The following is a 12,698-nucleotide window of genomic DNA, read 5'->3' on the forward strand; positions in this document are numbered from 1 at the left end:
TGGGGCTCTCACCCCAACTGCATGACAAACTTCTTCTTTCTGCATGATGGCAGGCTAGCCTTCTGGAAAAAAGCCAAGATAAGGAACAGAGGCTCCTGGAGATGCCGGGGATTGAACCCGGGACCTCATACATGCGAAGCATGCGCTCTACCACTGAGCTACATCCCCACTTTTGCACTCGAGCTGTTTGATGGATGCAAGGAATCCCTGAAACCCAGGGACTGCAAAGTCTCGATCATAATCAATGGAAGGTATTGTTTGAATAAAAGTGAAAGATATGGAAATCGAAGCAAAAAATCCTTCGAGCCGGATTTGAACCAGCGACCTAAGGATGTCTGACTTTATGCTACAGTCCTCCGCTCTACCAACTGAGCTATCGAAGGAGTGGCTGAAGTATCTTTCAGCGCTGTAATTATCTCTCGCTCAAGAAAGGTTGTGGGGGTGGGGATCAGGAGCAGATCGATGAAAATCATGAACATTACCTGCAGCTCCCTCTCAAAGTCACCAGTTCTTAGAGCACACTGTAAGGTACGTCTTATCACCCCAAAGGAGGATTTCAGACCAAAGTTCATGTTCTGTCTTGGCTTGGGGATAAGCAGGGGTGCTCCAAATTTCAATTTTACAGAAAGGAAAGGAACTTTGATACAAAGACCTTGGGCAGCATTGGTGGCAAATGGATGGCTGCGCGGAACCATGAAAGAAATGACAGAAAGTTATGGGAGTCATTACTACGCACCCAGCATCAAGAACGTGCATTTTGGATGCATTTTCAAAAGGAAAGAGAACGGAAAAATCTGTAGATTGAAGGTGATTGAGATAAACAAAATATTCCGTTTTTCTAAAAGCTACTGTAAAGAGTCTCTGGTTTAGAAGAAGAACCCTTACCAATGATCAAGAGAGATGCGACAGATTTCTATCATCAAAGCATTATGGTTGTCAAGATGAATCATCACTTTGATGTCTTCAACAAGTAGGATTCTTTTGATCTATAATCATCAAAAATGAGATAGCCCCATTTCATGGGATTTTTCAAGGCAAACGTCTGACAGATTAAGCGGGGTCCTCATCCCGGTTGGAGGACATATCTCTTCCTTCATCATGATGCCAGCCTAGCTTTCGGCCCAAAATCCAAGGTAAGCATGGCAAAAGTCTGGAGATGCCGGGGATTGAACCCGGGGCCTCATACATGCAAAGCATGCGCTCTACCACTGAGCTACATCCCCACTTCTGCAAGGTTTGACTGTATGATTGGAAACCCTGCATTGAACCGACGGCCACATCACCCCATTCGACTCTGCAGTATACAATGTCAGTCAGGAAAATCCTTCAGCCTTGTACCTGGATGATCTTCATGGTCTTATGTACAGATGCCTATATACAGCCTTCTTAGTGCAGTAGGCAGCGCGTCAGTCTCATAATCTGAAGGTCCTGAGTTCGATCCTCAGAGAGGGCATTTATTTCCTTCTTTTGGAATGCAAAATTCTCCGATTTTCTTGAAATGCGCAAACTATGCCTAGTTCAAAGATTTTTCCAAAGCAAATGTCTGACTATTTAAGTGGGGCTCTCACCCCAACTGCATGACAAACTTCTTCTTTCTGCATGATGGCAGGCTAGCCTTCTGGAAAAAAGCCAAGATAAGGAACAGAGGCTCCTGGAGATGCCGGGGATTGAACCCGGGACCTCATACATGCGAAGCATGCGCTCTACCACTGAGCTACATCCCCACTTTTGCACTCGAGCTGTTTGATGGATGCAAGGAATCCCTGAAACCCAGGGACTGCAAAGTCTCGATCATAATCAATGGAAGGTATTGTTTGAATAAAAGTGAAAGATATGGAAATCGAAGCAAAAAATCCTTCGAGCCGGATTTGAACCAGCGACCTAAGGATGTCTGACTTTATGCTACAGTCCTCCGCTCTACCAACTGAGCTATCGAAGGAGTGGCTGAAGTATCTTTCAGCGCTGTAATTATCTCTCGCTCAAGAAAGGTTGTGGGGGTGGGGATCAGGAGCAGATCGATGAAAATCATGAACATTACCTGCAGCTCCCTCTCAAAGTCACCAGTTCTTAGAGCACACTGTAAGGTACGTCTTATCACCCCAAAGGAGGATTTCAGACCAAAGTTCATGTTCTGTCTTGGCTTGGGGATAAGCAGGGGTGCTCCAAATTTCAATTTTACAGAAAGGAAAGGAACTTTGATACAAAGACCTTGGGCAGCATTGGTGGCAAATGGATGGCTGCGCGGAACCATGAAAGAAATGACAGAAAGTTATGGGAGTCATTACTACGCACCCAGCATCAAGAACGTGCATTTTGGATGCATTTTCAAAAGGAAAGAGAACGGAAAAATCTGTAGATTGAAGGTGATTGAGATAAACAAAATATTCCGTTTTTCTAAAAGCTACTGTAAAGAGTCTCTGGTTTAGAAGAAGAACCCTTACCAATGATCAAGAGAGATGCGACAGATTTCTATCATCAAAGCATTATGGTTGTCAAGATGAATCATCACTTTGATGTCTTCAACAAGTAGGATTCTTTTGATCTATAATCATCAAAAATGAGATAGCCCCATTTCATGGGATTTTTCAAGGCAAACGTCTGACAGATTAAGCGGGGTCCTCATCCCGGTTGGAGGACATATCTCTTCCTTCATCATGATGCCAGCCTAGCTTTCGGCCCAAAATCCAAGGTAAGCATGGCAAAAGTCTGGAGATGCCGGGGATTGAACCCGGGGCCTCATACATGCAAAGCATGCGCTCTACCACTGAGCTACATCCCCACTTCTGCAAGGTTTGACTGTATGATTGGAAACCCTGCATTGAACCGACGGCCACATCACCCCATTCGACTCTGCAGTATACAATGTCAGTCAGGAAAATCCTTCAGCCTTGTACCTGGATGATCTTCATGGTCTTATGTACAGATGCCTATATACAGTCTTCTTAGCGCAGTAGGCAGCGCGTCAGTCTCATAATCTGAAGGTCCTGAGTTCGATCCTCAGAGAGGGCATTTATTTCCTTCTTTTGGAATGCAAAATTCTCCGATTTTCTTGAAATGCGCAAACTATGCCTAGTTCAAAGATTTTTCCAAAGCAAATGTCTGACTATTTAAGTGGGGCTCTCACCCCAACTGCATGACAAACTTCTTCTTTCTGCATGATGGCAGGCTAGCCTTCTGGAAAAAAGCCAAGATAAGGAACAGAGGCTCCTGGAGATGCCGGGGATTGAACCCGGGACCTCATACATGCGAAGCATGCGCTCTACCACTGAGCTACATCCCCACTTTTGCCCTCGAGCTGTTTGATGGATGCAAGGAATCCCTGAAACCCAGGGACTGCAAAGTCTCGATCATAATCAATGGAAGGTATTGTTTGAATAAAAGTGAAATATATGGAAATCGAAGCAAAAAATCCTTCGAGCCGGATTTGAACCAGCGACCTAAGGATGTCTGACTTTATGCTACAGTCCTCCGCTCTACCAACTGAGCTATCGAAGGAGTGGCTGAAGTATCTTTCAGCGCTGTAATTATCTCTCGCTCAAGAAAGGTTGTGGGGGTGGGGATCAGGAGCAGATCGATGAAAATCATGAACATTACCTGCAGCTCCCTCTCAAAGTCACCAGTTCTTAGAGCACACTGTAAGGTACGTCTTATCACCCCAAAGGAGGATTTCAGACCAAAGTTCATGTTCTGTCTTGGCTTGGGGATAAGCAGGGGTGCTCCAAATTTCAATTTTACAGAAAGGAAAGGAACTTTGATACAAAGACCTTGGGCAGCATTGGTGGCAAATGGATGGCTGCGCGGAACCATGAAAGAAATGACAGAAAGTTATGGGAGTCATTACTACGCACCCAGCATCAAGAACGTGCATTTTGGATGCATTTTCAAAAGGAAAGAGAACGGAAAAATCTGTAGATTGAAGGTGATTGAGATAAACAAAATATTCCGTTTTTCTAAAAGCTACTGTAAAGAGTCTCTGGTTTAGAAGAAGAACCCTTACCAATGATCAAGAGAGATGCAACAGATTTCTATCATCAAAGCATTATGGTTGTCAAGATGAATCATCACTTTGATGTCTTCAACAAGTAGGATTCTTTTGATCTATAATCATCAAAAATGAGATAGCCCCATTTCATGGGATTTTTCAAGGCAAACGTCTGACAGATTAAGCGGGGTCCTCATCCCGGTTGGAGGACATATCTCTTCCTTCATCATGATGCCAGCCTAGCTTTCGGCCCAAAATCCAAGGTAAGCATGGCAAAAGTCTGGAGATGCCGGGGATTGAACCCGGGGCCTCATACATGCAAAGCATGCGCTCTACCACTGAGCTACATCCCCACTTCTGCAAGGTTTGACTGTATGATTGGAAACCCTGCATTGAACCGACGGCCACATCACCCCATTCGACTCTGCAGTATACAATGTCAGTCAGGAAAATCCTTCAGCCTTGTACCTGGATGATCTTCATGGTCTTATGTACAGATGCCTATATACAGCCTTCTTAGCGCAGTAGGCAGCGCGTCAGTCTCATAATCTGAAGGTCCTGAGTTCGATCCTCAGAGAGGGCATTTATTTCCTTCTTTTGGAATGCAAAATTCTCCGATTTTCTTGAAATGCGCAAACTATGCCTAGTTCAAAGATTTTTCCAAAGCAAATGTCTGACTATTTAAGTGGGGCTCTCACCCCAACTGCATGACAAACTTCTTCTTTCTGCATGATGGCAGGCTAGCCTTCTGGAAAAAAGCCAAGATAAGGAACAGAGGCTCCTGGAGATGCCGGGGATTGAACCCGGGACCTCATACATGCGAAGCATGCGCTCTACCACTGAGCTACATCCCCACTTTTGCACTCGAGCTGTTTGATGGATGCAAGGAATCCCTGAAACCCAGGGACTGCAAAGTCTCGATCATAATCAATGGAAGGTATTGTTTGAATAAAAGTGAAAGATATGGAAATCGAAGCAAAAAATCCTTCGAGCCGGATTTGAACCAGCGACCTAAGGATGTCTGACTTTATGCTACAGTCCTCCGCTCTACCAACTGAGCTATCGAAGGAGTGGCTGAAGTATCTTTCAGCGCTGTAATTATCTCTCGCTCAAGAAAGGTTGTGGGGGTGGGGATCAGGAGCAGATCGATGAAAATCATGAACATTACCTGCAGCTCCCTCTCAAAGTCACCAGTTCTTAGAGCACACTGTAAGGTACGTCTTATCACCCCAAAGGAGGATTTCAGACCAAAGTTCATGTTCTGTCTTGGCTTGGGGATAAGCAGGGGTGCTCCAAATTTCAATTTTACAGAAAGGAAAGGAACTTTGATACAAAGACCTTGGGCAGCATTGGTGGCAAATGGATGGCTGCGCGGAACCATGAAAGAAATGACAGAAAGTTATGGGAGTCATTACTACGCACCCAGCATCAAGAACGTGCATTTTGGATGCATTTTCAAAAGGAAAGAGAACGGAAAAATCTGTAGATTGAAGGTGATTGAGATAAACAAAATATTCCGTTTTTCTAAAAGCTACTGTAAAGAGTCTCTGGTTTAGAAGAAGAACCCTTACCAATGATCAAGAGAGATGCGACAGATTTCTATCATCAAAGCATTATGGTTGTCAAGATGAATCATCACTTTGATGTCTTCAACAAGTAGGATTCTTTTGATCTATAATCATCAAAAATGAGATAGCCCCATTTCATGGGATTTTTCAAGGCAAACGTCTGACAGATTAAGCGGGGTCCTCATCCCGGTTGGAGGACATATCTCTTCCTTCATCATGATGCCAGCCTAGCTTTCGGCCCAAAATCCAAGGTAAGCATGGCAAAAGTCTGGAGATGCCGGGGATTGAACCCGGGGCCTCATACATGCAAAGCATGCGCTCTACCACTGAGCTACATCCCCACTTCTGCAAGGTTTGACTGTATGATTGGAAACCCTGCATTGAACCGACGGCCACATCACCCCATTCGACTCTGCAGTATACAATGTCAGTCAGGAAAATCCTTCAGCCTTGTACCTGGATGATCTTCATGGTCTTATGTACAGATGCCTATATACAGCCTTCTTAGCGCAGTAGGCAGCGCGTCAGTCTCATAATCTGAAGGTCCTGAGTTCGATCCTCAGAGAGGGCATTTATTTCCTTCTTTTGGAATGCAAAATTCTCCGATTTTCTTGAAATGCGCAAACTATGCCTAGTTCAAAGATTTTTCCAAAGCAAATGTCTGACTATTTAAGTGGGGCTCTCACCCCAACTGCATGACAAACTTCTTCTTTCTGCATGATGGCAGGCTAGCCTTCTGGAAAAAAGCCAAGATAAGGAACAGAGGCTCCTGGAGATGCCGGGGATTGAACCCGGGACCTCATACATGCGAAGCATGCGCTCTACCACTGAGCTACATCCCCACTTTTGCACTCGAGCTGTTTGATGGATGCAAGGAATCCCTGAAACCCAGGGACTGCAAAGTCTCGATCATAATCAATGGAAGGTATTGTTTGAATAAAAGTGAAAGATATGGAAATCGAAGCAAAAAATCCTTCGAGCCGGATTTGAACCAGCGACCTAAGGATGTCTGACTTTATGCTACAGTCCTCCGCTCTACCAACTGAGCTATCGAAGGAGTGGCTGAAGTATCTTTCAGCGCTGTAATTATCTCTCGCTCAAGAAAGGTTGTGGGGGTGGGGATCAGGAGCAGATCGATGAAAATCATGAACATTACCTGCAGCTCCCTCTCAAAGTCACCAGTTCTTAGAGCACACTGTAAGGTACGTCTTATCACCCCAAAGGAGGATTTCAGACCAAAGTTCATGTTCTGTCTTGGCTTGGGGATAAGCAGGGGTGCTCCAAATTTCAATTTTACAGAAAGGAAAGGAACTTTGATACAAAGACCTTGGGCAGCATTGGTGGCAAATGGATGGCTGCGCGGAACCATGAAAGAAATGACAGAAAGTTATGGGAGTCATTACTACGCACCCAGCATCAAGAACGTGCATTTTGGATGCATTTTCAAAAGGAAAGAGAACGGAAAAATCTGTAGATTGAAGGTGATTGAGATAAACAAAATATTCCGTTTTTCTAAAAGCTACTGTAAAGAGTCTCTGGTTTAGAAGAAGAACCCTTACCAATGATCAAGAGAGATGCGACAGATTTCTATCATCAAAGCATTATGGTTGTCAAGATGAATCATCACTTTGATGTCTTCAACAAGTAGGATTCTTTTGATCTATAATCATCAAAAATGAGATAGCCCCATTTCATGGGATTTTTCAAGGCAAACGTCTGACAGATTAAGCGGGGTCCTCATCCCGGTTGGAGGACATATCTCTTCCTTCATCATGATGCCAGCCTAGCTTTCGGCCCAAAATCCAAGGTAAGCATGGCAAAAGTCCGGAGATGCCGGGGATTGAACCCGGGGCCTCATACATGCAAAGCATGCGCTCTACCACTGAGCTACATCCCCACTTCTGCAAGGTTTGACTGTATGATTGGAAACCCTGCATTGAACCGACGGCCACATCACCCCATTCGACTCTGCAGTATACAATGTCAGTCAGGAAAATCCTTCAGCCTTGTACCTGGATGATCTTCATGGTCTTATGTACAGATGCCTATATACAGCCTTCTTAGCGCAGTAGGCAGCGCGTCAGTCTCATAATCTGAAGGTCCTGAGTTCGTTCCTCAGAGAGGGCATTTATTTCCTTCTTTTGGAATGCAAAATTCTCCGATTTTCTTGAAATGCGCAAACTATGCCTAGTTCAAAGATTTTTCCAAAGCAAATGTCTGACTATTTAAGTGGGGCTCTCACCCCAACTGCATGACAAACTTCTTCTTTCTGCATGATGGCAGGCTAGCCTTCTGGAAAAAAGCCAAGATAAGGAACAGAGGCTCCTGGAGATGCCGGGGATTGAACCCGGGACCTCATACATGCGAAGCATGCGCTCTACCACTGAGCTACATCCCCACTTTTGCCCTCGAGCTGTTTGATGGATGCAAGGAATCCCTGAAACCCAGGGACTGCAAAGTCTCGATCATAATCAATGGAAGGTATTGTTTGAATAAAAGTGAAAGATATGGAAATCGAAGCAAAAAATCCTTCGAGCCGGATTTGAACCAGCGACCTAAGGATGTCTGACTTTATGCTACAGTCCTCCGCTCTACCAACTGAGCTATCGAAGGAGTGGCTGAAGTATCTTTCAGCGCTGTAATTATCTCTCGCTCAAGAAAGGTTGTGGGGGTGGGGATCAGGAGCAGATCGATGAAAATCATGAACATTACCTGCAGCTCCCTCTCAAAGTCACCAGTTCTTAGAGCACACTGTAAGGTACGTCTTATCACCCCAAAGGAGGATTTCAGACCAAAGTTCATGTTCTGTCTTGGCTTGGGGATAAGCAGGGGTGCTCCAAATTTCAATTTTACAGAAAGGAAAGGAACTTTGATACAAAGACCTTGGGCAGCATTGGTGGCAAATGGATGGCTGCGCGGAACCATGAAAGAAATGACAGAAAGTTATGGGAGTCATTACTACGCACCCAGCATCAAGAACGTGCATTTTGGATGCATTTTCAAAAGGAAAGAGAACGGAAAAATCTGTAGATTGAAGGTGATTGAGATAAACAAAATATTCCGTTTTTCTAAAAGCTACTGTAAAGAGTCTCTGGTTTAGAAGAAGAACCCTTACCAATGATCAAGAGAGATGCGACAGATTTCTATCATCAAAGCATTATGGTTGTCAAGATGAATCATCACTTTGATGTCTTCAACAAGTAGGATTCTTTTGATCTATAATCATCAAAAATGAGATAGCCCCATTTCATGGGATTTTTCAAGGCAAACGTCTGACAGATTAAGCGGGGTCCTCATCCCGGTTGGAGGACATATCTCTTCCTTCATCATGATGCCAGCCTAGCTTTCGGCCCAAAATCCAAGGTAAGCATGGCAAAAGTCTGGAGATGCCGGGGATTGAACCCGGGGCCTCATACATGCAAAGCATGCGCTCTACCACTGAGCTACATCCCCACTTCTGCAAGGTTTGACTGTATGATTGGAAACCCTGCATTGAACCGACGGCCACATCACCCCATTCGACTCTGCAGTATACAATGTCAGTCAGGAAAATCCTTCAGCCTTGTACCTGGATGATCTTCATGGTCTTATGTACAGATGCCTATATACAGTCTTCTTAGCGCAGTAGGCAGCGCGTCAGTCTCATAATCTGAAGGTCCTGAGTTCGATCCTCAGAGAGGGCATTTATTTCCTTCTTTTGGAATGCAAAATTCTCCGATTTTCTTGAAATGCGCAAACTATGCCTAGTTCAAAGATTTTTCCAAAGCAAATGTCTGACTATTTAAGTGGGGCTCTCACCCCAACTGCATGACAAACTTCTTCTTTCTGCATGATGGCAGGCTAGCCTTCTGGAAAAAAGCCAAGATAAGGAACAGAGGCTCCTGGAGATGCCGGGGATTGAACCCGGGACCTCATACATGCGAAGCATGCGCTCTACCACTGAGCTACATCCCCACTTTTGCCCTCGAGCTGTTTGATGGATGCAAGGAATCCCTGAAACCCAGGGACTGCAAAGTCTCGATCATAATCAATGGAAGGTATTGTTTGAATAAAAGTGAAAGATATGGAAATCGAAGCAAAAAATCCTTCGAGCCGGATTTGAACCAGCGACCTAAGGATGTCTGACTTTATGCTACAGTCCTCCGCTCTACCAACTGAGCTATCGAAGGAGTGGCTGAAGTATCTTTCAGCGCTGTAATTATCTCTCGCTCAAGAAAGGTTGTGGGGGTGGGGATCAGGAGCAGATCGATGAAAATCATGAACATTACCTGCAGCTCCCTCTCAAAGTCACCAGTTCTTAGAGCACACTGTAAGGTACGTCTTATCACCCCAAAGGAGGATTTCAGACCAAAGTTCATGTTCTGTCTTGGCTTGGGGATAAGCAGGGGTGCTCCAAATTTCAATTTTACAGAAAGGAAAGGAACTTTGATACAAAGACCTTGGGCAGCATTGGTGGCAAATGGATGGCTGCGCGGAACCATGAAAGAAATGACAGAAAGTTATGGGAGTCATTACTACGCACCCAGCATCAAGAACGTGCATTTTGGATGCATTTTCAAAAGGAAAGAGAACGGAAAAATCTGTAGATTGAAGGTGATTGAGATAAACAAAATATTCCGTTTTTCTAAAAGCTACTGTAAAGAGTCTCTGGTTTAGAAGAAGAACCCTTACCAATGATCAAGAGAGATGCGACAGATTTCTATCATCAAAGCATTATGGTTGTCAAGATGAATCATCACTTTGATGTCTTCAACAAGTAGGATTCTTTTGATCTATAATCATCAAAAATGAGATAGCCCCATTTCATGGGATTTTTCAAGGCAAACGTCTGACAGATTAAGCGGGGTCCTCATCCCGGTTGGAGGACATATCTCTTCCTTCATCATGATGCCAGCCTAGCTTTCGGCCCAAAATCCAAGGTAAGCATGGCAAAAGTCCGGAGATGCCGGGGATTGAACCCGGGGCCTCATACATGCAAAGCATGCGCTCTACCACTGAGCTACATCCCCACTTCTGCAAGGTTTGACTGTATGATTGGAAACCCTGCATTGAACCGACGGCCACATCACCCCATTCGACTCTGCAGTATACAATGTCAGTCAGGAAAATCCTTCAGCCTTGTACCTGGATGATCTTCATGGTCTTATGTACAGATGCCTATATACAGCCTTCTTAGCGCAGTAGGCAGCGCGTCAGTCTCATAATCTGAAGGTCCTGAGTTCGTTCCTCAGAGAGGGCATTTATTTCCTTCTTTTGGAATGCAAAATTCTCCGATTTTCTTGAAATGCGCAAACTATGCCTAGTTCAAAGATTTTTCCAAAGCAAATGTCTGACTATTTAAGTGGGGCTCTCACCCCAACTGCATGACAAACTTCTTCTTTCTGCATGATGGCAGGCTAGCCTTCTGGAAAAAAGCCAAGATAAGGAACAGAGGCTCCTGGAGATGCCGGGGATTGAACCCGGGACCTCATACATGCGAAGCATGCGCTCTACCACTGAGCTACATCCCCACTTTTGCACTCGAGCTGTTTGATGGATGCAAGGAATCCCTGAAACCCAGGGACTGCAAAGTCTCGATCATAATCAATGGAAGGTATTGTTTGAATAAAAGTGAAAGATATGGAAATCGAAGCAAAAAATCCTTCGAGCCGGATTTGAACCAGCGACCTAAGGATGTCTGACTTTATGCTACAGTCCTCCGCTCTACCAACTGAGCTATCGAAGGAGTGGCTGAAGTATCTTTCAGCGCTGTAATTATCTCTCGCTCAAGAAAGGTTGTGGGGGTGGGGATCAGGAGCAGATCGATGAAAATCATGAACATTACCTGCAGCTCCCTCTCAAAGTCACCAGTTCTTAGAGCACACTGTAAGGTACGTCTTATCACCCCAAAGGAGGATTTCAGACCAAAGTTCATGTTCTGTCTTGGCTTGGGGATAAGCAGGGGTGCTCCAAATTTCAATTTTACAGAAAGGAAAGGAACTTTGATACAAAGACCTTGGGCAGCATTGGTGGCAAATGGATGGCTGCGCGGAACCATGAAAGAAATGACAGAAAGTTATGGGAGTCATTACTACGCACCCAGCATCAAGAACGTGCATTTTGGATGCATTTTCAAAAGGAAAGAGAACGGAAAAATCTGTAGATTGAAGGTGATTGAGATAAACAAAATATTCCGTTTTTCTAAAAGCTACTGTAAAGAGTCTCTGGTTTAGAAGAAGAACCCTTACCAATGATCAAGAGAGATGCGACAGATTTCTATCATCAAAGCATTATGGTTGTCAAGATGAATCATCACTTTGATGTCTTCAACAAGTAGGATTCTTTTGATCTATAATCATCAAAAATGAGATAGCCCCATTTCATGGGATTTTTCAAGGCAAACGTCTGACAGATTAAGCGGGGTCCTCATCCCGGTTGGAGGACATATCTCTTCCTTCATCATGATGCCAGCCTAGCTTTCGGCCCAAAATCCAAGGTAAGCATGGCAAAAGTCCGGAGATGCCGGGGATTGAACCCGGGGCCTCATACATGCAAAGCATGCGCTCTACCACTGAGCTACATCCCCACTTCTGCAAGGTTTGACTGTATGATTGGAAACCCTGCATTGAACCGACGGCCACATCACCCCATTCGACTCTGCAGTATACAATGTCAGTCAGGAAAATCCTTCAGCCTTGTACCTGGATGATCTTCATGGTCTTATGTACAGATGCCTATATACAGCCTTCTTAGCGCAGTAGGCAGCGCGTCAGTCTCATAATCTGAAGGTCCTGAGTTCGTTCCTCAGAGAGGGCATTTATTTCCTTCTTTTGGAATGCAAAATTCTCCGATTTTCTTGAAATGCGCAAACTATGCCTAGTTCAAAGATTTTTCCAAAGCAAATGTCTGACTATTTAAGTGGGGCTCTCACCCCAACTGCATGACAAACTTCTTCTTTCTGCATGATGGCAGGCTAGCCTTCTGGAAAAAAGCCAAGATAAGGAACAGAGGCTCCTGGAGATGCCGGGGATTGAACCCGGGACCTCATACATGCGAAGCATGCGCTCTACCACTGAGCTACATCCCCACTTTTGCCCTCGAGCTGTTTGATGGATGCAAGGAATCCCTGAAACCCAGGGACTGCAAAGTCTCGATCATAATCAATGGAA

At 44.7% G+C, this 12,698-nt stretch overlaps 22 non-coding genes across 22 annotated transcripts; all 22 read right to left on the bottom strand.

Moving 5' to 3' along the window:
• Nucleotides 1-96: 96 nt before the first annotated feature.
• On the bottom strand, nt 97-168 carry TRNAA-CGC (transfer RNA alanine (anticodon CGC)). Its single transcript has one exon. It is a non-coding gene; the product is annotated as a tRNA-Ala (tRNA).
• A 129-nt stretch (nt 169-297) lies between these two features.
• TRNAY-GUA (transfer RNA tyrosine (anticodon GUA)) lies at nt 298-383 on the bottom strand. The gene is given in 2 exon segments: nt 298-333; nt 347-383. It is a non-coding gene; the product is annotated as a tRNA-Tyr (tRNA).
• A 768-nt stretch (nt 384-1,151) lies between these two features.
• On the bottom strand, nt 1,152-1,223 carry TRNAA-UGC (transfer RNA alanine (anticodon UGC)). The gene has a single exon. It is a non-coding gene; the product is annotated as a tRNA-Ala (tRNA).
• Nucleotides 1,224-1,652: 429 nt separating this feature from the next.
• Nucleotides 1,653-1,724, bottom strand: TRNAA-CGC (transfer RNA alanine (anticodon CGC)). The gene has a single exon. It is a non-coding gene; the product is annotated as a tRNA-Ala (tRNA).
• Nucleotides 1,725-1,853: 129 nt separating this feature from the next.
• On the bottom strand, nt 1,854-1,939 carry TRNAY-GUA (transfer RNA tyrosine (anticodon GUA)). Its single transcript is given in 2 exon segments — nt 1,854-1,889; nt 1,903-1,939. It is a non-coding gene; the product is annotated as a tRNA-Tyr (tRNA).
• Nucleotides 1,940-2,707: 768 nt separating this feature from the next.
• TRNAA-UGC (transfer RNA alanine (anticodon UGC)) lies at nt 2,708-2,779 on the bottom strand. The gene has a single exon. It is a non-coding gene; the product is annotated as a tRNA-Ala (tRNA).
• Nucleotides 2,780-3,208: 429 nt separating this feature from the next.
• Nucleotides 3,209-3,280, bottom strand: TRNAA-CGC (transfer RNA alanine (anticodon CGC)). Its single transcript has one exon. It is a non-coding gene; the product is annotated as a tRNA-Ala (tRNA).
• Nucleotides 3,281-3,409: 129 nt separating this feature from the next.
• On the bottom strand, nt 3,410-3,495 carry TRNAY-GUA (transfer RNA tyrosine (anticodon GUA)). Its single transcript is given in 2 exon segments — nt 3,410-3,445; nt 3,459-3,495. It is a non-coding gene; the product is annotated as a tRNA-Tyr (tRNA).
• A 768-nt stretch (nt 3,496-4,263) lies between these two features.
• TRNAA-UGC (transfer RNA alanine (anticodon UGC)) lies at nt 4,264-4,335 on the bottom strand. Its single transcript has one exon. It is a non-coding gene; the product is annotated as a tRNA-Ala (tRNA).
• A 429-nt stretch (nt 4,336-4,764) lies between these two features.
• TRNAA-CGC (transfer RNA alanine (anticodon CGC)) lies at nt 4,765-4,836 on the bottom strand. The gene has a single exon. It is a non-coding gene; the product is annotated as a tRNA-Ala (tRNA).
• A 129-nt stretch (nt 4,837-4,965) lies between these two features.
• Nucleotides 4,966-5,051, bottom strand: TRNAY-GUA (transfer RNA tyrosine (anticodon GUA)). Its single transcript is given in 2 exon segments — nt 4,966-5,001; nt 5,015-5,051. It is a non-coding gene; the product is annotated as a tRNA-Tyr (tRNA).
• A 768-nt stretch (nt 5,052-5,819) lies between these two features.
• On the bottom strand, nt 5,820-5,891 carry TRNAA-UGC (transfer RNA alanine (anticodon UGC)). Its single transcript has one exon. It is a non-coding gene; the product is annotated as a tRNA-Ala (tRNA).
• Nucleotides 5,892-6,320: 429 nt separating this feature from the next.
• TRNAA-CGC (transfer RNA alanine (anticodon CGC)) lies at nt 6,321-6,392 on the bottom strand. The gene has a single exon. It is a non-coding gene; the product is annotated as a tRNA-Ala (tRNA).
• A 129-nt stretch (nt 6,393-6,521) lies between these two features.
• Nucleotides 6,522-6,607, bottom strand: TRNAY-GUA (transfer RNA tyrosine (anticodon GUA)). Its single transcript is given in 2 exon segments — nt 6,522-6,557; nt 6,571-6,607. It is a non-coding gene; the product is annotated as a tRNA-Tyr (tRNA).
• A 1,269-nt stretch (nt 6,608-7,876) lies between these two features.
• TRNAA-CGC (transfer RNA alanine (anticodon CGC)) lies at nt 7,877-7,948 on the bottom strand. Its single transcript has one exon. It is a non-coding gene; the product is annotated as a tRNA-Ala (tRNA).
• Nucleotides 7,949-8,077: 129 nt separating this feature from the next.
• Nucleotides 8,078-8,163, bottom strand: TRNAY-GUA (transfer RNA tyrosine (anticodon GUA)). Its single transcript is given in 2 exon segments — nt 8,078-8,113; nt 8,127-8,163. It is a non-coding gene; the product is annotated as a tRNA-Tyr (tRNA).
• A 768-nt stretch (nt 8,164-8,931) lies between these two features.
• On the bottom strand, nt 8,932-9,003 carry TRNAA-UGC (transfer RNA alanine (anticodon UGC)). The gene has a single exon. It is a non-coding gene; the product is annotated as a tRNA-Ala (tRNA).
• A 429-nt stretch (nt 9,004-9,432) lies between these two features.
• Nucleotides 9,433-9,504, bottom strand: TRNAA-CGC (transfer RNA alanine (anticodon CGC)). The gene has a single exon. It is a non-coding gene; the product is annotated as a tRNA-Ala (tRNA).
• A 129-nt stretch (nt 9,505-9,633) lies between these two features.
• Nucleotides 9,634-9,719, bottom strand: TRNAY-GUA (transfer RNA tyrosine (anticodon GUA)). The gene is given in 2 exon segments: nt 9,634-9,669; nt 9,683-9,719. It is a non-coding gene; the product is annotated as a tRNA-Tyr (tRNA).
• Nucleotides 9,720-10,988: 1,269 nt separating this feature from the next.
• On the bottom strand, nt 10,989-11,060 carry TRNAA-CGC (transfer RNA alanine (anticodon CGC)). Its single transcript has one exon. It is a non-coding gene; the product is annotated as a tRNA-Ala (tRNA).
• A 129-nt stretch (nt 11,061-11,189) lies between these two features.
• TRNAY-GUA (transfer RNA tyrosine (anticodon GUA)) lies at nt 11,190-11,275 on the bottom strand. The gene is given in 2 exon segments: nt 11,190-11,225; nt 11,239-11,275. It is a non-coding gene; the product is annotated as a tRNA-Tyr (tRNA).
• Nucleotides 11,276-12,544: 1,269 nt separating this feature from the next.
• Nucleotides 12,545-12,616, bottom strand: TRNAA-CGC (transfer RNA alanine (anticodon CGC)). The gene has a single exon. It is a non-coding gene; the product is annotated as a tRNA-Ala (tRNA).
• Between the last annotated feature and the right edge of the window lie 82 nt (nt 12,617-12,698).

Source organism: Triturus cristatus, chromosome 4_1 (assembly GCF_964204655.1).
Source record: "Triturus cristatus chromosome 4_1, aTriCri1.1, whole genome shotgun sequence".
NCBI classification, from domain to species: domain Eukaryota; kingdom Metazoa; phylum Chordata; class Amphibia; order Caudata; family Salamandridae; genus Triturus; species Triturus cristatus.